Raw genomic sequence first — 22,889 nt, 5'->3', positions numbered from 1 at the left:
ATGAATAAATCATCTTTCAAAACTGGTTCATTGGGTGTATTGAAAAAAGCAGCTGCTATCGATGTCAGGTTTAATTGATTAGTTTAGATGTGAATTATTTAATGGGGGGATCAAACCCTCTGTACCAAGATGTGTGCAGATTAGAATAGACCCATTAAGAGTGTGTTTGGACACTAATTATAATTTTATAGTGCCAATTTCCTCCCACCCTTAAATATATCCTCTTCTCTCAAACAGATACGTGTGGCTATGCCCTTGGCAGAGGTATAACATTTTAATCTGCATTAATACACTTACAGTAATCAGAATCCACAGATTCATTATCTTACACTTGATTCATTCTTCTATTCGTTTATTTCAGAATGGAAACAAATAACTGAAGCTTGTGGTAAGTTTGCATTGAATAAATCATATTCTCAAAATTCTCATTGAACACAATTAGTTTTAAATGTGTTTAAAAAAATATTAAATGTAGCATCGCTTGCAATTTCTAATGTAATATATAGAAGAACAAAATAATATTAAATGTTTGTTTCCAGTTACAATAGCATTAAAATCTGTCTAAATACAGTTATGGTCAAAGAATGAAAGTGTTGTTGTTCATAATCATGAGAGAGAGAAAGCAGCAATAATCAAGTTCTCTGCTTTTCCTGTGATTCTCAATAACACACTCTTCTCATTCCTTTACCCCAGTCAATGTGACTCTAGACCTCAACACAGCCAGTCCCCGACTCACAGTCTCTGAAGATGGCTCACGAGTGAGATGCACAGGGGAGGGATCAGCAGAGTGGCCCAGTGTTCTGGGCAGGGAGGGGTTCACCTCAGGGAGGCACTACTGGGAGGTGGAGGTGGGGGCGAAGGGCTACTGGGTTCTGGGGGTCTCCACACACCCTCATGAGAAGAGCATACCTGAGAAACCAGGGGAGGGCTACTGGCTTGTGAGGCTGGTTAAAGGGAAGACCTGTAAAGCTGTGAGCCAGTCAGTGGATCAGACCTTAAATCTGGAGAGGATCTGCAAGGTGTGGGGGGTGTATCTGGATCACGGGGGAGGGAGGCTGTTGTTTTACAATGCAGAGACCAGATTTCACATCCATACTTTAGAAGGCTCATTCCCTGGGCAGGTCTACCCCATTTTCAGCCCAGGGTCACACGATAAAGGACCCTTGATAATCAATACAAAAGTGAAGAATATCTAGTCCTGACAAAAAGCCTGCTACACTATATAATTTTTTATATATACAGCTCTGGAAAAATTTAAGAGACCACTGCAAAATTATCAGCTTCTCTGGTTTTACTATTTATATGTATGTGTTTGGGTAAAATGAACATTTTTGTTTTATTCTATAAACTACTGACAACATTTCTCCCAAATTCCAAATAAAAATATTGTCATTTAGAGCATTTATTTGCAGAAAATGACAACTGGTCAAAATAACAAAAAAGATGCAGTGTTGTCAGACCTCGAATAATGCAAAGGAAATAAGTTCATATTCATTTTTAAACAACACAATACTAATGTTTTAACTTAGGAAGAGTTCAGAAATCAATATTTGGTGGAATAACCCTGATTTTCAAGCACAGCTTTCATGCGTCTTGGCATGCTCTCCACCAGTCTTTCACATTGATGTTGGGTGAGTTTGCAAGCAAAAATACAAGCAGCTCGGCTTTGTTTGATGGCTTGTGACCATCCATCTTCCTCTTGATCACATTCCAGAGGTTTTCAATGTGGTTCAGGTCTGGAGATTGGGCTGGCCATGACAGGGTCTTGATCTGGTGGTCCTCCATCCACACCTTGATTGACCTGGCTGTGTGGCATGGAGCATTGTCCTGCTGGAAAAACCAATCCTCAGAGTTGGGGAACATTGTCTGAGCAGAAGGAAGCAAGTTTTCTTCCAGGACAACCTTGTACTTGGCTTGATTCATGCGTCCTTCACAAAGACAAATCTGCCCGATTCCAGCCTTGCTGAAGCATCCCCAGATGAGTCCAATTTTCAGCTTTGCCCAACACCTGGTCGTCTAATGGTTAGACGGAGACCTGGAGAGGCCTACAAGCCACAGTGTCTCGCACCCACTGTGAAATGTGGTGGAGGATCAGTGATGATTTGGGGGTGCTTCAGCAAGGCTGGAATCGGGCAGCTTTGGCATGAATCAAGCCAAGTACAAGGTTGTCCTGGAAGAAAACTTGCTTCCTTCTGCTCTGACAATGTTCCCCAACTCTGAGGATTGGTTTTTTCCAGCAGGACAATGCTCCATACGTGCTCAAATTTGTTGGTACCCCTCCACAAAAAACGAAGAATGCACAATTTTCTCTGAAATAACTTGAAACTGACAAAAGTAATTGGCATCCACCATTGTTTATTCCATATTTAATAGAAATCAGACTTTGCTTTTGATTTTTTATTCAACATAATATTGTAAATAATAAAACAAATGAAAATGGCATGGACAAAAATGATGGGACTGCTGACCTAATATTTTGTTGCACAACCTTTAGAGGCAATCACTGCAATCAAACGTTTTCTTTAGCTCTCAATGAGACTTCTGCACCTGTTAACAGGTAGTTTGGCCCACTCTTCCTGAGCAAACTGCTCCAGCTGTCTCAGGTTTGATGGGTGCCTTCTCCAGACTGCAAGTTTCAGCTCTTTCCATACATGTTCGATAGGATTCAGATCAGGACTCATAGAAGGCCACTTCAGAATAGTCCAATGTTTTGTTCTTATCCATTGTTGGGTGCTTTTAGCTGTGTTTTTTGGGTCATTATCCTGTTGGAGGACCCATGACCTGCGACTGAGACAGAGCTTTCTGACACTGGGCAGTATGTTTCGCTCCAGAATGCCTTGATAGTCTTGATTTCATTCTGCCCTGCACAGATTCAAGGCACCCTGTGCCAGGTGCAGCAAAACAGCCCCAAAACATAACCGAGCCTCCTCCCATGTTTCACTGTAGGTATGGTGTTCTTTTCTTTGAAAGATTCATTTTTTCGTCTGTGAACATAGAGCTGATGTGACTTGCCAAAAAGCTCCAGTTTTGACTCATCTGTCCAAAGGACATTCTCCCAGAAGGATTGTGGCTTGTCAATATGCATTTTAGCAAATTCCAGTCTGGCTTTTTTTATGTTTTTCTTTCAAAAGTGGAGTCCTCCTGGGTCTTCTTCCATGGAGCCCACTTTTGCTCAAAAAGCAATGGATGGTGCGATCAGAAACTGACGTACCTTCACCTTGGAGTTCAGCTTGTATCTCTTTGGCAGTTATCCTTGGTTCTTTTTCTACCATTCGCACTATCCTTCTGTTCAATCTGGGGTCGATTTTCCTCTTGCGGTCGCGCCCAGGGAGGTTGGCTACAGTTCCATGGACCTTAAACTTCTTAATAATATTTGCAACTGTTGTCACAGGAACATCAAGCTGCTTGGAGATGGTCTTGTAGCCTTTACCTTTACCATGCTTGTCTATTATTTTCTTTCTGATCTCCTCAGACAACTCTCTCCTTTGCTTTCTCTGGTCCATGTTCAGTGTGGTGCACACAATGATACCAAACAGCACAGTGACTACTTTTCTCCATTTAAATAGGCTGAATTACTGATTACAAGATTGGAGACATGTGTGATACTAATTAAAGAAACTAGTTAGTTTGAAATATCACTATAATCCAATTATTTATTATCTTTTCTAAGGGGTACCAACAAATGTGTCCAGGCCATTTTAGAATATCTTTGTAGAATAAGGAATAATCCATCTCTTTTCACAGCTTCTTTGCTTTATTCTATGACATACCAAAGGCATGCAAGTATACATGATAAAATAGCTTTTAATTTCATCACTTTTCAGGAGGAATGAAGCATTATTTTAAGGAGCTGTAAGGGTGCCAACAAATTTGAGCATGTCTGTGATATATATATATATATATATATATATATATATATATATAAACACAGTTATGTGCTGTAATTGAAGGACATAGATATTTTAACAACACATTGACACCACGATTTTATTTCAAATATTTACTTATTTACTCAATCAGAGTAAACTCAATCAGATATCCTGCTTGCATATTCATATTAGATTTGCTGGTTTAAGAGTGGTCTTGGTTTGTATAGAAAAGCCACATGGATGAATGCTCGCTTTTCCATGTAGTTGATATTTACACTGAAGCTGGAATATCACCTGGATATTATTGCTGGCTGAGATGAATGTTCTGACTTGTGCTATATTGATGCGAATCTTCTTTTACATTTTTTTCAATGTATTATTTTACCAACTTTATTAAAAATATATATACATAAATGTGCACTGATTTTTTTCCCGGCCTGATGTTATTATATCATTTTAACTTCAAACATGGAAATATTATAATTAGTATTGTAAAAATGTGTTTTTAATTTCTGTTGAACAATCAGATAAGGAAAAGACAAATTTTAAAAATACAATGATAATTAATCTGTATCCTGATAGTTAATCTGTACCTAATTCATTACAATTAAGATACAATTGTCTATGGAAAGGATGGGAACAAAATATTTACAAACTGCTGTCTGTCTGCTTCTGAAAGAATACAGGAATGTATTGGAGTTTCGTTATTATTAGATATTTTGTATTCAGGTTATGAAAAGAAGAAGAGTCTATAGGGGAAGAATGTGTGCTGGTGAGAGAAAAGAACGCGGGTTTTAAAGAAGCCTTGTAGTGGGTATTTAAAATAAAACTTCAAGTCAAGGTTTCATCAGTGTATTGTATTGTGTCCATGATTGGCTGTGGGTGAAGGTTCTGTTACATATTAAAGCACTGTATTCTGTATTATATATAGCTGTGTGGTACAGTGTATAACTATAGCAGGTTGTGCTTTGTTTCTTGTTTCTGTTTCTACTGTTCTGTGTGTTGTAAATACTGCAGCACCCTAAATAACAGGCGCGGACTGGCCATCGGGAAGTGCAGGAGAATCCCCGGTGGGCCGCTGGTCTCTGTTTGATTTATAATTATTATTTTTTTCCCATTACATGCTGAGAATTACACTGTTATTAACTTGGCAGTCTCGCGCTCTCGCGCGCATACATCACCACACCAGTCATCTCTAGGGTAGAGCTAATATTGCAATATCTAAAAGGGGGGCGAGGAGTGGCCACTCCCTGATTGGAGTTACCCGGATTTTCTTAGAACGGGATTGGTCAGCCAGATTTCGTCTTTTGTTTGAACCTCTTGTATTGATAGTGGATGAGTGTCAGTGTAGAAAATGGAGAGAAAAAGAAAAGGTGGGGCAGAAAAGATTAGAGACAAACGGCAACGGTCTCTCGAGGCAGATGCCGCGAAGCACACAAAAATGACGGACATGTTCTGTAGGCCAGCTGGTAGTAGGGAGAGCGAGGGATGTCAGGATGCCAGTGTTTATCAGACCCCTCAGCGGCTGATTAACACTGTGGCAGGGTCGAGCACAGCAGGTACAAGCAGTAGAGTTCATGGTTGCATTAAAATAGATTAAAGACTTGACTGCGCCTCGTACCTAATAACGCCCTAGCTGTGACTATATACACGATATATCACTGCCTCTCGTACCTTATTGCTTTTATAAAACAGCTGCACCAATATGTGTAACGTTAGTCACTTTTTGTGATCTAGTCAGCTATGTACAGCTATGCTATGCTGGCTAGGTAGCTAGATAGATAGCTGGGTTACTAAAACATTAGCTCAAACATGTCCCAGGTTGTGTCTCTCTCTCTCTCTCCACCATTTAGCTGGTTACCCCTGATATAGACTGAAACAAAATCATGGCAAGCCGAGCTGATGGTGGTATTATCCACTTTTTTTTTTGTATAACTATAGCATGACTTGCTATTTGGCTATAGTATTGCCCCCTACTGGACACTCGCAGCGTATTATTATTTATTTCTTAGCAGACGCCCTTATCCAGGGCAACTTACAATTGTTACAAGATATCACCATTTTTTTTTTTTTATACAAACAATTACATTATTTTTACATAGAATTACCCATTTATACAGTTGGGTTTTTACTGGCGCAGTCTAGGTAAAGTACCTTGCACAAGGGTACAGCAGCAGTGTCAGATGCTGCTGAGCTTGAGGCGTGAGAGAGGGAGAGAATGGATGCTGTTGCAGGGTCCAGTGCAGAGAGAACAACAGCTGAGGAAAGAGAAGGAGAGCAAGAAGATGCAGGCATATGAAGTGAATGCAGGGGGGTCAGCTGGTAGCTTTGATTACTTCACACGCCCTCAGTCCAAAGAGCTGGACACATTTTTGTTATCACCCTAACACAGTGGGACAGACTGAAGATGTCAGCTTGGGATAGATACAGGGTCAGAACAACAAGTGAGATGCCTGAGGAGGATGGAAACAGTGGAGCATGTGAAGAACAGCTGGAGCTAGAGAACAAAACGTGCACTTAATGCAAAAACTGTGCCATGTGTTGCTATTTGATTCTATCCCGGTACAATTTATTGACTGATGCCTATTATGTAATTGGTTTGGGCTACAAATTCCTCCTGACTTTGTCAGTAACGCAAGTAGCATGTGAAAGGTGTTTCTCTGCTCTGAAGTTTGTCAAGAATAGACTGAGAAGCACTATGTCCCAAGACCACTTGGAAGGGTTCATGCTAATGAGAAAGAGATGCTGAGGGCCCTAGACAGTGATGGAGTTATTGACAGGATTGCGCAGAAGAGTGCACTGCTGCGACCTCTGCTGGCAACGTAAGGTAGGACAGTCTCATTAACTTTGGATTTGGGTGAAGTAGTTGACTGTATTTTGAGATATAATTAGGGGTTGTGAAACTCTATTGTAATTTTGGGTTGGTATTGGCGCTGAGTGCACCCGATACGCATGCCAGTGTCAGTGACACACTGCCGCTGGAGGTGAAAAGCGCTCAGTGCCTCCTGGCGCTGGTGTGTAACACCTGTAACATGTTAAACCAGCGTTCAGTGTCGTTTTAAGACCTTGAAATATACATTTGCTTCTATGCCTGGTCCCACATTTCCCACAATTCTTTTCAACGTCCCGTCCCTGCCTATTGGATGAGCGTCGCAGAGCAAGCAGGGGCGGCACATTCAAATTTCAAACTGTACAGACAGACACGGAGCACTTGGCTTATTTCTTTTTAAGTTACTAACTGTCTCTGTTGAACCGAATACTGTTTTGTTTTTAGCTGTATTTTTATTTTCATCGGCACACGCGCTCTAGATGCAAGCACAGTGCTGACATGTCATTTCCTAAAATTTATATTAAGCGAGGTTTCGGGTAAATATATAAAGAAAAAAGGGAGTGTATATTTGAGCACTAGTACAAAAATACCATGTACGGAATTAAAATGAATGGACAATAGAATAGTCTTTTTTGTAACAATTTAATTGGTTTAAAAGCAAACAAGATTATCCATAAACTAATGTTAACAGAAAATAAATATAAAAAGAGAATTTCGACAAAAGCTGCCGGGAAGCACTGTCGCTGCTGATTGCTTGTTTCTACGCACTTTGAAAAGGGAGTCTCGTCTTCCAGAATATCACTTACAATGTGCGCCATCAAAAATAAAAATAAAGTTTCTAAAGATGATTTCAGCAAGCTAAAACACCACACGAACACTTGTCATGTGACACTTTCTATATTGGCTTGCTAGCTTGCAATTGGCTGCTGGTCCGCGGCGGTGCGACACTGAGCGCTGGTTTAACATGTTACAGGTGTTACACACTGAGCGCTGGTTTAACATGTTACAGGTGTTACACACTGAGCGCTGGTTTAACATGTTACAGGTGTTATACACTGAGCGCTGGTTTAACATGTTACAGGTGTTATACACTGAGCGCTGGTTTAACATGTTACAGGTGTTACACACTGAGCGCTGGTTTAACATGTTACAGGTGTTATACACTGAGCGCTGGTTTAACATGTTACAGGTGTTATACACTGAACGCTGGTTTAACATGTTACAGGTGTTATACACTGAGCGCTGGTTTAACATGTTACAGGTGTTATACACTGAGCGCTGGTTTAACATGTTACAGGTGTTACACACTGAGCGCTGGATTAACATGTTACAGGTGTTATACACTGAGCGCTGGTTTAACATGTTACAGGTGTTATACACCAGCGCCAGTAGGCACTGAGCTCTTTTCACATCCAGGGACAGTTTGTCACTGACGCTGGCATGCGTATCGGGTGTATATATACCCCGTTAAGATAAACAAGATCTGGATTTGTTTTAGAGCATTTTACAGCACTGGGGATTCCAAAAGTGCCGCATCATGTTATAGGCTGTAGGTTTATTCACATCCGATTGGATCCCAGGCCAGTAGAGTCTGAGAGTCTAGTTATTTAGCCATTGCAGCCTCTAAACATAGAAACAAAGTTGTTGAAATGTTTGTCTGCTTTACTGAGATTAATATGCACCACATCACTCACAATCCATACTGCAGTAGATTGATAGCACTGAAGACATTGCCAGGGCTGTTATTGACTGGTATTGAAACTCTTCTATTTTCTCTCAACAGAAACCAAAGGATTTTTCCTCAAATCAGGTAAACTTGACATTTTTTGTCTAATTTTTTTTTTTTTTTACCAGGGCAGTGTTACTGATTGAAGTTCTGCATGAGCTGCCTGTAATCTCACAAGATCCACTTAACAAACAAACAGACAGGAGAAGAAACAGACACTTCCAATATCTCTCACATCGTGTGGCAAAGTGGTTGATTGGGTACAGGTGCAGGAGTGATGCAGATAATACACACCAATGTGTAAAGCACAGGGTAAATAACAACTAGGATTGCAGTCCCAGATAATACACACCAATGTGTAAAGCACAGGGTAAATAACAACTAGGATTGCAGTCCCAGATAATACACACCAATGTGTACTGCACAGGGTAAATAACAACTAGGATTGCAGTCCCAGATAATACACACCAATGTGTACTGCACAGGGTAAATAACAACTAGGATTGCAGTCCCAGATAATACACACCAATGTGTACTGCACAGGGTAAATAACAACTAGGATTGCAGTCCCAGATAATACACACCAATGTGTACTGCACAGGGTAAATAACAACTAGGATTGCAGTCCCAGATAATACACACCAATGTGTACTGCACAGGGTAAATAACAACTATGATTGCAGTCCCAGATAATACACACCAATGTGTAAAGCACAGGGTAAATAACAACTATGATTGCAGTCCCAGATAATACACACCAATGTGTAAAGCACAGGGTAAATAACAACTAGGATTGCAGTCCCAGATAATACACACCAATGTGTAAAGCACAGGGTAAATAACAACTAGGATTGCAGTCCCAGATAATACACACCAATGTGTAAAGCACAGGGTAAATAACAACTAGGATTGCAGTCCCAGATAATACACACCAATGTGTAAAGCACAGGGTAAATAACAACTAGGATTGCAGTCCCAGATAATACACACCAATGTGTAAAGCACAGGGTAAATAACAACTAGGATTGCAGTCCCAGATAATACACACCAATGTGTAAAGCACAGGGTAAATAACAACTAGGATTGCAGTCCCAGATAATACACACCAATGTGTACTGCACAGGGTAAATAACAACTAGGATTGCAGTCCCAGATAATACACACCAATGTGTACTGCACAGGGTAAATAACAACTAGGATTGCAGTCCCAGATAATACACACCAATGTGTACTGCACAGGGTAAATAACAACTAGGATTGCAGTCCCAGATAATACACACCAATGTGTACTGCACAGGGTAAATAACAACTAGGATTGCAGTCCCAGATAATACACACCAATGTGTAAAGCACAGGGTAAATAACAACTAGGATTGCAGTCCCAGATAATACACACCAATGTGTACTGCACAGGGTAAATAACAACTAGGATTGCAGTCCCAGATAATACACACCAATGTGTAAAGCACAGGGCAAACAACAACTAGGATTGCAGTCCCAGATAATACACACCAATGTGTAAAGCACAGGGTAAATAACAACTAGGATTGCAGTCCCAGATAATACACACCAATGTGTAAAGCACAGGGTAAATAACAACTAGGATTGCAGTCCCAGATAATACACACCAATGTGTAAAGCGCAGGGCAAATAACAACTAGGATTGCAGTCCCAGATAATACACACCAATGTGTAAAGCGCAGGGTAAATAACAACTAGGATTGCAGTCCCAGATAATACACACCAATGTGTAAAGCGCAGGGTAAATAACAACTAGGATTACAGTCCCAGATAATACACACCAATGTGTACTGCACAGGGTAAATAACAACTCGGATTGCAGTCCCAGATAATACACACCAATGTGTACTGCACAGGGTAAATAACAACTAGGATTGCAGTCCCAGATAATACACACCAATGTGTAAAGCACAGGGTAAATAACAACTAGGATTGCAGTCCCAGATAATACACACCAATGTGTAAAGCACAGGGTAAATAACAACTAGGATTGCAGTCCCAGATAATACACACCAATGTGTAAAGCACAGGGCAAATAACAACTAGGATTGCAGTCCCAGATAATACACACCAATGTGTACTGCACAGGGTAAATAACAACTAGGATTGCAGTCCCAGATAATACACACCAATGTGTAAAGCACAGAGTAAATAACAACTAGGATTGCAGTCCCAGATAATACACACCAATGTGTAAAGCACAGGGTAAATAACAACTAGGATTGCAGTCCCAGATAATACACACCAATGTGTAAAGCACAGGGTAAATAACAACTAGGATTGCAGTCCCAGATAATACACACCAATGTGTAAAGCACAGGGTAAATAACAACTAGGATTGCAGTCCCAGATAATACACACCAATGTGTAAAGCACAGGGTAAATAACAACTAGGATTGCAGTGCCAGATAATAAACATTGTTTTGTATGCTCCAGTTTACCAAATGTGTTTCTGGCAAGGACAAGAGAACAACAGCGTTTGACCACCTTCAACTTATCCTGAATTCTCAAGTGATTTCCACGTTTCGGATTGTCAGCCCTGCTCTGCGCATTTACCTGTCCTTAATGTGCCTACCTGTTCTGCAGGACGATCATTCTCTTCCATGGGACTCATTAAGAATGAACTGAGAGCCACCATGAACCAGGATCACCTAAACAGCCTTGCCATCCTGTCCACGGAATGCGATATACTCACAAAACTGCATGTTACTGACATTATTAGAGACTTTGCACAGATGAAATCGAGAAGATTAATTTAAGGTAAGTCTGATTTAATTACTCTGCGATGTAAGGGTTACTCAGAACAGAGGTGATTAGGATAATTTATGTAACATGTTGTTTAGTTTTAAGATAGATTGTGGTATTGTGCACTTACTAACATTTAAATATTCCTAACATTTTCTTTTAAAAGGTTAATCCAGTTATTAAAAGGTGTGTATTTAAGTCACTAGATGGCGCTGTGTAATGCCAAGTCTTTATAGCTAATTGTTCCATGAATGTATTGCACGTTTGGTATTCACGTTAAAACAGTTTAAGAAATATAAAATGTAAACACCAGTAACTGAATTTAACTAAACAGATAAATACATATTATTAAAATGCCGTTGCATGTTTTTAGTCTGGTTTTAAAAACAGATCGAGTCTCAGCTTCCCTCACATGTGCTGGCAGCTCATTCCAAATTTTTCGGCCTCTATAACAAAAAGCCCTTCCTCCCCATTTAACATACTTTATTTTAGGGATTACCAGCAATCCCATATTCAGGGATCTCAGGTTATCTAATGTTCTCAGTTGTTAATGTATCCTATCTGTTCTTGAACACACCTCACAGCTAACCAATTATTTATTGATGAAATTCTACTATATCGTTCATCACCTCTGCCAAAAACAGGCAGAAGACCCGGAAGAATGGGTTTGCAATGTAGCTCTTTCAGTTTCTTAGTTAGAGACTTAAATCTTTGTTTCTTCACTTCTGATTTTCTGTCTTTTATGTCATGAGCACCTTCATGCACAATTACTACCGGCCCTGTTTGTGTTTTATTGGATCCATTTACCAGTTTGTGTATTCTAATATCAATGCCCTGAATGTTTGCTCCTGGAAGGCAGGTTACAGACCTGTTCAATGGATCTTTACGAGTGAAATCACGATCAACATAGTGAATTATAGAGTCCCCTACCAATGAAACATCCACATTGCTTTCTCTATGGTCTAATTTCCGGTACTTTAGATTTGATATTTGTTGGATAATACAATACCCTCTGGTTGTTTATTTGTAGGTGTTCTATGGGTTTTCCTAGCTGTCACCCATGGTCTAGTCCAGTTAACATCCTCTCCATGTAACCCTTCCACAACAGGACATGCAGTGTTTGATAAGGAGGAGTTTGATTCCTCATGAGCATTTGAGACGAATAAGTTAGAGGTCTCAGCTGCAATATCTGAAGTTAACCAGGTGTTGTTTACCTCATGAACACTGTTTTCTATAAACTGCTCACTTGTATAGATCTCTCTGAGTGTTACGATTTGATTTTCAAGTTCAGCAACTTTCTGCGTTAATGTATTTATAAGAGAACATTCCTGACTATAAAAGAATTTAAAAAATTGTGATGGATCAACAGCTGTATACATTTCACATGAGCTGCACTCCGTAGCACGCATTGCAGATTTCATATCTATTATAACAACTCACATGATAATCGTTGACCTCTTCAACTCCAGATTCAAAATGAATGTGCACTCCAGGTACCAGATTTAGACATTATTGTAATTGGTAATTTTACCCCTGAAATTGGTAAAAAATAACATTTGGAAAAAAAGTCAATGCATTTATTACATTTTTATTAACCCTTTAGGCTCCTGTGTGCTAGATAGTCATATTCAATAAAGCAAGACAGGCACAAACGTTTGATCTTTTTCAATTTTATTTTTGTATGAACAAAAATACATACATATATATATATATATATATATATATATATATATATATATATATATATATATATATATATATATATATATATATATATAAATAAAATGTTAGCAAAATGTATACAGTAAAATAAACATTTTATATACATATCAAATATTCAAGATTTATGTAATGCATGTAAAAAATAAAAAGTATTTTTTTTGTAAAAGATAAAGCATACATATGTAATGTATGTAATAATGTAAATTTCTGTTGTGAAAGATTGTGACTCTTGAGGATAATAAACATGATTGTAATTACCGGATTGGAATTCTATTCCCAGCAGCAATAAGCCAGGTATAAAAAATGTAAGTGAGCCGAGTGCCAGATTCAAGCAATAAACGCTGGGAAAGTCACCATCATTACAATAAACATGCTTTGAGGTAAATCAACAAACACTGGATAGAAACATTGGGAAACGATAACAATAGCACAGCAATGGGAAAGACAAGGAGACAAAGAAACAATTAGAAGAATGAGAATTCAATTCACAATTGCTTTCAAATATAAACCACATCCAATAATCACAGATACACAAATCAGTTCAATTGACCCAACAAATACAAGACAGATCCATTTCAGTCCTTGATTGCCAGTCCAAAATAATCAAAAACAAAAACTAAAATGTCCAAAAAGTATCCCCAGGACTAAACTATTTGTGGGCAGCAGTGTGGAGTAGTGGTTAGGGCTCTGGACACTTGACCGGAGGGTCGTGGGTTCAATCCCAGGTGGGGGGGACACTGCTGCTGTACCCTTGAGCAAGGTACTTTACCTAGATTGCTCCAGTAAAAACCCAACTGTATAAATGCATGTAAAAATAAATGTGATATCTTGTATCAATTGTAAGTCGCCCTGGATAAGGGTGTCTGCTAAGAAATAAATAAGAATAATTTGTGTGTATACAACTAGGGATGGGTCGGTATACAGGTTTTGAGGGTTACCGTGGTTTAGATACATTACAGTATAGATACCGTTCCTTTTGCGCTGCACCGCGATTATTGTAATTACGGTATAAAACGGTTATGACAGTCCACCACAAAGTGTAAAAAAATAAAATTGCAACGAATGGGGCCGAATACCAAGTTTAACACTCACCGAGCTGTCTCCCTTACTTTGGAAGCTCAGTGATGATGCATTAGCAGTGCTCTGTCTGCTCTCTCACCTTCCTATTAAGCAACATTGCCACCATTTTGTGTTGCAAAGAGTGCTGTTCATTATTACAGTGTAATTAACAGTGTTTGCTTCCAAACAAACCAATGACTGTTCAAGCCTTTGCGAAATTCCAGAGGAAGATCTTATCCACCAGCAAAACATATTCAATCTAAGGCATGGATGTATTTTGGATATAAAAAAGACGACGGCGTATTACTCAAAAGTTCCCTTTCAATTCAAAGACGACCACCAAACATTATGTATGGGGATATTCCTGCCCATTGGGTAGGTATCGCTGAGCTCTCTATGCCAGAGCTGCCGATAGGCCCCTTCCTTGGATGACGCACTCGGTCCCGCCCACTGAGCCGATAAAGCTGCCATCCAAATGAAGCCATTTCTTTTTTTCTAAACACAGAGATAAGAGCTTGATAAGAATAGAGCTCCTCGAGTCGAATCATGTCGATTGTATTTCCCTTGCATTCGTGCTGAAAGCTGGCTCACCGCTTTCCCGGGATCAATGACTTTGATAAGACCAAGTCTTTCATCTTTCTGTTTTTCAGCAGCCTCCTCGCTTTAAGATTTAAGTTACATCTGGAAAAAATATTAACGCCTTTTTTCACACATGGCACCCGACAATTAATTCTCTCGTTACCGCTCGGCCACAGTCTGCACGGGTAGAATTATTAAGCGTGACTGCCAGCTAATTCAGTAATTACTAGCTGATAGTCACGCGTTAGAGGTATTTTAAAACAAAAACAATACATCATGGCGGACGGCACCTCGCTCATCCTTGCCAAACAATAACAACTACAGCTTTTCGCCGTCACATTTAAACATATTTAAACATTTAACTAGGTTAACTAGATATTAATTCTCTCATTACCCCTCGGCCACAGTCTGCACGGGTAGAATTATTAACCGTGACTGCCAGCTAATTCAATAATTTACTAGCTGACAGTCACGCATTCTCACAAGGTATTTTAAAACAAAAACAAAACATCATGACGGACGGCACCTCGCTCGTCCTTGCCAAACAAAAACAACTATGGCTTTTTGCCATCATATTTAAGCATAATACATCATAATCATGATAATACAACAAAACAAATACAAAAGTAAATTGTCTTGATCTCCCCCAGCGTTCAGGAAGCGGTGCAGCCGCAGAACCACCTGGGTTTGGAAAAATCCTTCCAACAAAAACCATTTCCAAATGGAAAGGCAGCTCGGAGAAATGATCCTTCTCAATCCCAGGGTGAAGCAGGAACAGCTTGGTGAGACAGTGGCTAGGAATCCACAGCCTGGATATAAAGACTTCAATAAATCTCTATTAATATTCACAAAGGTGAATTTCAAACTCTGCTAAAGGAGATGATTGTAGAATTGATTCTGATGTTTTATATAGATTTCCTTCCTGAGTTGTGTTTTGTTTTCCTCCCGAGCAGTAGATTGAAAATACTTTTTTTTTCCTAACAAGCCCACACAGCAACCACACCCTTCTCTCTCCTTCTCTACACAGAAACTGACTCTCTAAGAGTCAGGCGCCTGTAATAGAGAAATCTTCAAATGGGTTAATGAGGCAAAGATAATCAATTAGATAGAACCAGGACTTTGCTATAAGGACACTTAAACAATGAACTAGATAAACAGGAGAACTGATGCAGGGAGAATTACTAATGTGTTGTTTCATATCCAGTGCTGTGCTTTGCAAGTACTGTAAATATATTATATTATATAAATATCTGCGAGCCTTTTATTATGCGGTTTTCACATATGAAAAAAAAAAGAAAATTCACACTAAATCAAATTCCACTTCATATATTGCAACAGGCCGCCACATTTCTGGAGTAAAATAGGTTTTACGGGAGTGATTCACTGAATGTTTTGGTTGCAAGTATTTCTGGCTTCACAGTATTTTGTCCCAGCACTGTAAAAGATACTCCAAGTGCTGTCGCTGCTTTCAGAAATCCTCCGAACACGGCTCAAACTCTTCAGCGCTCCTCTTCTCACAATCCATGTACGCTGCCATATATTTTTTTGCAATCAGATACCAATATAAAATAAAGGTAGACAAGCAAAACTGCAGAAATAATACAATGAAATACTCTGTATACACTTGAGATCGTTGATCGTCTCCAGCTCTTGTCAATGTCTTCACAGATAGAGAGGGATTTGTGCACGGAACGCAACTGGGTAATAAAGTCACCTGTTGATTTCCATCTCTCCTCCCTGACTTCAAAACACACACACTAGCCCAGCCTCAGAGCATGAATACAAAGAGATCAGATTGAAAATAAAAACCCCAGAGAACAGACGGCAAACCTTGACGTGCGCAGGCAGGACGTGGTACTGCAAGTGCTCTTTCCTTTGATGTGCATCCTGGAGCTGAAGAGGTTAATGTCATGTTGAATAAACTACTGTATCTCTTTGCTGGATTGTTCTGATATGATGGAAAGACAACGAGAGTACAGATTATAGTTCAATTGTCTCGGAAACAATGTGATGTTTAAAAGTTCTCTTCAACACTGATCACGTTTCCTAATTCAAAGTGACTATTTCGTTTTGGGAGTTTGAATTAAACTGGGTAAATTGAGCAGTGCAGGGGAGCGGTCAGACTTCACTGGGCTCCTCGATCTCGTCTGATAACGACACTGCCTGTGCTGGAGAAGAAGGCAAGTAATATCCAGCAGCAAACGACACAGAGCCCTGCAATCACACAAAGAGCAAGAAGAACTGCTCCTAAAACCAACCAATGGAGTAATTGAGCCGAAACCACGACTACCTCAGTCAGGCCCGACCCGTGCAGTCTGGGAGTGGAAACGAAGCACCTGTATTCTCCAGCATCTTCCTCCCTGACTCTCCTCAGCAGCAGTGAAGCGTTCCCGCGCTGCAGCTCAGAATCAAACAGGCTGGTCCTGCTCACATACTGAGGCAGCGGATGGTCAAGCTGGTCCGTGTTGTCATGGTAACTGTGAACGATGTGCCCCGTTTCTGCTCTTCTCCAGATCACACCTGACTTCTCATCCCAGCCTCCAGCTGTGTAGTTGAAAGAGCAGCGCAGGATACAGTCCTGCCCCTCAGTACACTTCACTGAGCTTGGGACTGTCACATGAGCAGGTGCTGTTGTGGGTTGAGTCGGAACCACGACTACCTCAGTCAGGCCCGACCCGTGCAGTCTGGGAGTGGAAACGAAGCACCTGTATTCTCCAGCATCTTCCTCCCTGACTCTCCTCAGCAGCAGTGAAGCGTTCCCGCGCTGCAGCTCAGAATCAAACAGGCTGGTCCTGTTCACATACTGAGGGGACTGATCGGCAAGCTGGTCTGTGTTGTCATGGTAACTGTGAACGATGCTCCCCGTTTCTGCTCTTCTCCAGGTCACAGCTAACTTCTTATCCCCACTTCCAGCTGTGTAGTAGAAGGTGAAGCTCAGGATACAGTCCTGCCCCTCAGTACACTTCACTGAGCTCGGGACTTGCACTAAATCACTGCCGCTGACCCTGCCAGCAGCCAGTATGAGGATTGCCAATACCCTGGTAACAGCAGCAGCAGCAGGGCCAGTGAAGCACACTCTCCTCCTTAACTGGATCCTGGACTCGGTCCTTCTCTTCAAATAGAGTCTGAACAGGAGAAGAGCAAAAAGTTCAGAAACACAAAGAGAGAGAGAGAGAGAGAGAGAGAGAGAGAGAGAGAGAGAGAGAGAGAGAGAGAGAGAGAGAGAGAGAGAGAGAGAGAGAGAGAGAGAGAGAGAGAGAGAGAGAGAGAGAGAGAGAGAGACACACACACAGGGAGCACCAGGGTTATAAACACACACACACAGACAGACACACAGGGTGATAAACACACACACAGGGTTATAAACACACACACAGGGTTCAGTACATTTATGACTCGGACACTCACTGGGACAGTTTGATCCCAGGCTGCCTGATGTGATCCGGTGCCAATGAAACAAGTTCAATAGCAAGCAGAAACTTGAAACAGAAGAGAAGACAAGAGGAGAAAGTGACGCATCAAACTCAGCGCAGAGAGCAGGACGAGAAGGGCACACATTGAAGCCAAGAGAAAAGAAACCCTGGAGTACAATACTGGATCGGGGGTCTTACTGGTTCCAGGGCAGCTCAGGTGAATTCAGGGACGCTTCTTCTCCTGCAGAGTCCATCCTCTTTGCACGCTCCGTCTGCATCTCTGTACCGACACACAAGAGAAATCTTAAATTCATACCACGTTACACACTGGAGTCACTAAATATTCAAAGACTCCTCTCTCTGTTTATCATTATTATTACACATCACAGCACTCTTAGTTATAGACTGTATACTCCAGAAAAGTTTCATGAAATTAAACCTACAAGGAAAGGGTCATTGTGAATGCCTACAGATTCACAGCCAGAAAAACTACACTTCCCATGATCCTCTGTTGCAGGTTCACTTTAGCTACAGGATGCACAGGGTCTCCTTCCCATTTCTCCAAAAGGACCCAGAGCCTGCAGCAAACATGCCAGCTTTGAACTCTTGTGAATACATGACAACACTACTTATTATAAACTAACCTGGCTACACACACACACACACACACACACACACAAACAAACACACACACACACACACACACAATCGGCCCTGTCTAATTGGGATTGTGGCTGAAATGGGATACAACTCTGGGAGACGGTTCTTCCCAAGGCAATTGACGTTGTTTAATTGGGACGTCGCTTTGTTTAATTGGGATGCAGTATTTTCAAATGATGAATGGAGATCGCTTTTCAGAGCAAGACAGGTGGTGCAGCGCTGTGCAGGGAGTGTGTGATTACACTGTGACTTGAGTACATTGAGTAAAGCACGATGAGCTCCTGAAGAAGGAGGAGGAGTGTCCTGTGGTTTCTCAGGCTGCAGGTGCGATTCATTTTGTTTAGGAATAATAAAAACATTGACTTGTATTTTAAATGACTTATTTAACATTTAATCATAATGTGATGTGATTTCATTCGTTTTCTTTTCATTAAGATTCAAAAAAGCGCAGAAGGGGTTGTAGCATTCTGTGGCCCGTGGTCCGGACCACTCAGCGCTGTGACGTCACAGTGGTCCGGACCACTCGAACCACTCAGCGCTGTGACGTCACAGTGATCCGGACCACTCGAACCACTCAGCGCTGTGATGTCACAGTGATCCGGACCACTCGAACCACTCCAGCTGTCGCTGTTATGTTATGATTTCACAGTTTCCTTTTCATTTTCTTTATTGGCAGTTATGTTATTTTCCAAATACGTATCTTTCAGTAATTCATGCCAGTGTTTAAGTTTATAATAATGTGCTTGGGACCCGTTACCATTATCATGTGTATTTAGAAAATTGATGTTACACTTCCAGAAACGGTATCCTTTATATAAGGTAAATATTTTCTTGTTTTTAAACTTGCTGGTATAATATATAGCCTACATATGCATTATGATAGCCTTAACTACAAAATACACAATGACAATAATAAAACAAACATGGTGTAGCAGGTTCATAGAGATTTAGTTGTTGTAGGTATATTGTTTTTAAATGTCTTACGATGTTTTTCTAGGTGTTGTTTAAAGTTATGTTGACGTTGAATAGTACTTTTGCACTTTTGACAATGCCAGTGGCTTCTGTTTACTTTTGAAGAAGTTTTCATTTCAGCACAATAACAGGTAATGATGCACTTGTCTGTGGAAATAAACAATAATAATATATACTACTAATTATAATAATCTTGATTTTATCTCGTATTTTGTCATACTTGCTAGAACCGAAGTGATTGTATTTTATCTTGCTCTTAATTGTATTAATACTTGTGATTCTTAATGTATTTTTGTTTACGACTGTAAGTCGCCCTGGATAAGGGCGTCTGCTATGAAATAAATAATAATAAAAATAATAATAATAATAATAATAATAATAATAATATATAGAACCTTTCATAACCAAATATCTCAAAGCGCTTCACAAATAAGGGAAAAACAGATAAAATAACACTAAAACAACCATGACTTATACAAAGTGATCTATAAAATACTAACACAATTATACATAAAGAATATAATAACAGCAGAAAAAGAGGCAATTTAAATAAGTGGCTTTTTAGGCGAGATTCAAAAACAGACAGCAGCTCATAATCTCTGATCTCAATAGGAAGTGTTTCTGTTTCTACACCTGGGTGTGTAGAACAATGTTACATGAGAAAAAAGCACATGAATTCAAAAGGATTGTATAATGGTTATTAACCAATGATATTGATTGAAGTAAGAATAACATGTTTAAAGAGTTGTGAGTTTACGAAATTAATAATCACAGTGTGTCTTCTTCCAATTATTTAACATTAAGAAACAAAAACGACACAAATACAATGTCTTTTGTGTGTGATTACGTCACCTACCAGCCCTACTGCTGCCTACCCCCGTGCACGCTACAATATATACAGACGTGTAAATAAAATATGTCAGCATTGTCTATTAGGAAATATCTGTTTTGCACTGTATTTGTGTCGTTTTTGTTTTATAAGCTTAAACCCTGAAAAGCTCATTCGCTGTGTAATGTCAAACCAGGTTGTTCTTGTGTTGCAGATCATACACATTTCTAAAAGGTGAATATTTACAGTTTGTTTTTTTTTACGAGTAAGTGAAATGACTGGCTTAGTCTCTAATCAAACACTGAGCACATAATCCATTAATCACTGCAGTTAAATAAAAGGTTCAATAGTTAACGCCATGGCAGGAAAAGCGCATTGTTAATCTGCTCTTTTAATGAAAGAAATTATCTTAAGACTTTAAAAAGTTTTAATATTTTAAGTCTTTTTTTCCAGATTTAACTTAAATCTTGTATTTTTCCCCAGATTTATAAAATGTAGTGAAAATAAATATTTTTTTTAAATGTGTACATTCAGAAATAATTTATAAATCTACTTACAAGATTTAACATTTAGCTAAATATTTAACTGGCCAGCTAAATCTGGAGTTTGTATGCAAATGAGCTCCACCCACTGTGCTTTCACGCGATTTGATTGGCTCTTGTAATGCTGAAATTTGCATTTTCCAACTAGCATTTTCCAAAAAGCACATTGTTTCCTAGAGAATTTAACTATAATATGTAAATTACCAGAACTCGACACACACACAAACTCCCCCTTACCCCACTAACACGGGGCTTAACATTGTAATTATGATTTTACACAGTAAAAAAATATATATCGCAGTTCTGAGACACAGAGTTTGCATCGATTTGATTTGCAAGAGTCATTTCATTTGCAAATTATTTTAAATTAAGTAGTGAGACACTAACAACATGTATGTATTTCCCAACGAAAAAAAATACAACACAGGACAGGCTCTGTTTGATAAACTGTAATTTAGTCAAACTCGTTTTGAATTTCACAGCCAACAATCAACTGATGTGTTTGCCAGTGGGCAGCATCAACGCCATTGGCTAATCATCAGCCAATGGAGTTGTTGATACCTCTATGTTTAAAACTGCAGAGCTTTCAAATGCCATCACAGCATTTTAAATAAAATAATACAATGACATTTGAACTTACTTTTCCACTATCGAAGCACTGCTTTCTGAAGCTGGCCACTCGAATCTTGAAAAACTCAAGAGATATCCCGTCATACTGTGAATGCTTTTCCAAATGTCGTGTCAGTTTGTTAACGCTTCTATTTGAAAACACAATCGCCACAAAGCATACGCTGCAGACGCTCCTCTGCATCCTGAACAGCTTTTAGAAATCCTAAACGCAAGAAGCTATCGTTATATTTTTGCTTAATCTTCATTAAACCCTAGATCGCTGTACAGCAGTGATTTATAATATTCTCCAGCACTCTGATTAGCGGGGGTTGCGCGCGCACACTGGGTGAGTTGGGACTTTCTGGGGAAACGCAAATACGCGCCCTCTAGACCATGTTAAAGCTGCATTTATTTTCCGCACGATGCGACCCACCAAAAAGGTTTTAGGGACCCACTTTGGATCACGACCCGCAGTTTAAGAACCCATGCTCCATAGGAACGGGCCAAAATGAAATAATTAGATATGCGTCACACTCGTTAAACCTGCACTGAAGTCAAAACTGTACAGGGTCTGATATGCGAGTGCTGACTGCATTAGCAAGACTGTCCACAGAGGGCTCTCGTGATCTGTTACTTATTAATACAATCCTACCCCCCCCGTTACAATTACAAGAAATGAAATGGAAACTAAAACAAGGTCGTTGTTTCCCGTATTTTGTACAGTGATAGCTTCGTGTTTAATTATGTTGCTTTTGCCAACTACAGTACATGTTCAAAATAATGTAATCGAATCAGGCTCAACAAAACCTATTTCTTTTATAAATAATGTATTTAAAATACAGATTGTACAGTCGAAGGGTATTTTACCACGAGCATTACCCCGTCTTCAAACTCAAAGCCAGACTAAAGAATAAAAGGCAGGATAAATAAACACATACATTAATAAATATAACGAGCCAAAGCATTCCCTTTGCAAACAATAAAAACACATCTTTAAAAAACACTTTACCTTAAACGCTTGTCCGCAGTGTTCACTCAGCCGACTTGCTGTGGGTCTGGTATCACTCCGCCTGTAGTGTTTGGAAGGAGTCACGGCTCTCGGGCTGACAGGAGGAGGAGACTCGTCTAAAGCAGAGGGAGCGACACCAGACACACACACACACACACAGAGGACAGGTTTAATGTACGTGTTTATTCATTTATTTATTAATGTATGCGTTTATTTATTCATTTATTTCTGTCTTTATCCTGCCCTTGTTTTCTTGCGGCGGTCTGGCTTTGAAGACGGGGTAATGCTCGTGGTAAATCACCCT

General features: G+C 39.8%; 1 protein-coding gene across 2 annotated transcripts in view; it reads right to left on the bottom strand.

The window, feature by feature from the left end:
• Nucleotides 1-22,677, bottom strand: part of LOC117398800 (uncharacterized) — a 121,476-nt gene extending 98,799 nt beyond the window's left edge. The window contains exons 1-2 of one of the 2 annotated variants that reach the window (XM_059012314.1): nucleotides 22,586-22,677; nucleotides 18,163-18,244 (exon numbers count right to left, since the gene is read on the bottom strand). The gene's annotated coding sequence lies outside the window, so the exon portion shown is untranslated. Of the gene's footprint in view, nucleotides 1-18,162; nucleotides 18,245-21,607; nucleotides 21,633-22,585 lie in introns of those variants that run through there. The other variant, XM_059012315.1, reaches the window with a different exon arrangement.
• Between the last annotated feature and the right edge of the window lie 212 nt (nucleotides 22,678-22,889).

Source organism: Acipenser ruthenus, chromosome 44 (genome assembly GCF_902713425.1).
Source record: "Acipenser ruthenus chromosome 44, fAciRut3.2 maternal haplotype, whole genome shotgun sequence".
Classification (NCBI taxonomy): domain Eukaryota; kingdom Metazoa; phylum Chordata; class Actinopteri; order Acipenseriformes; family Acipenseridae; genus Acipenser; species Acipenser ruthenus.
Note: the sequence above shows the minus strand (reverse complement) of the source record. Positions and strands in the feature narration are given on the sequence as shown.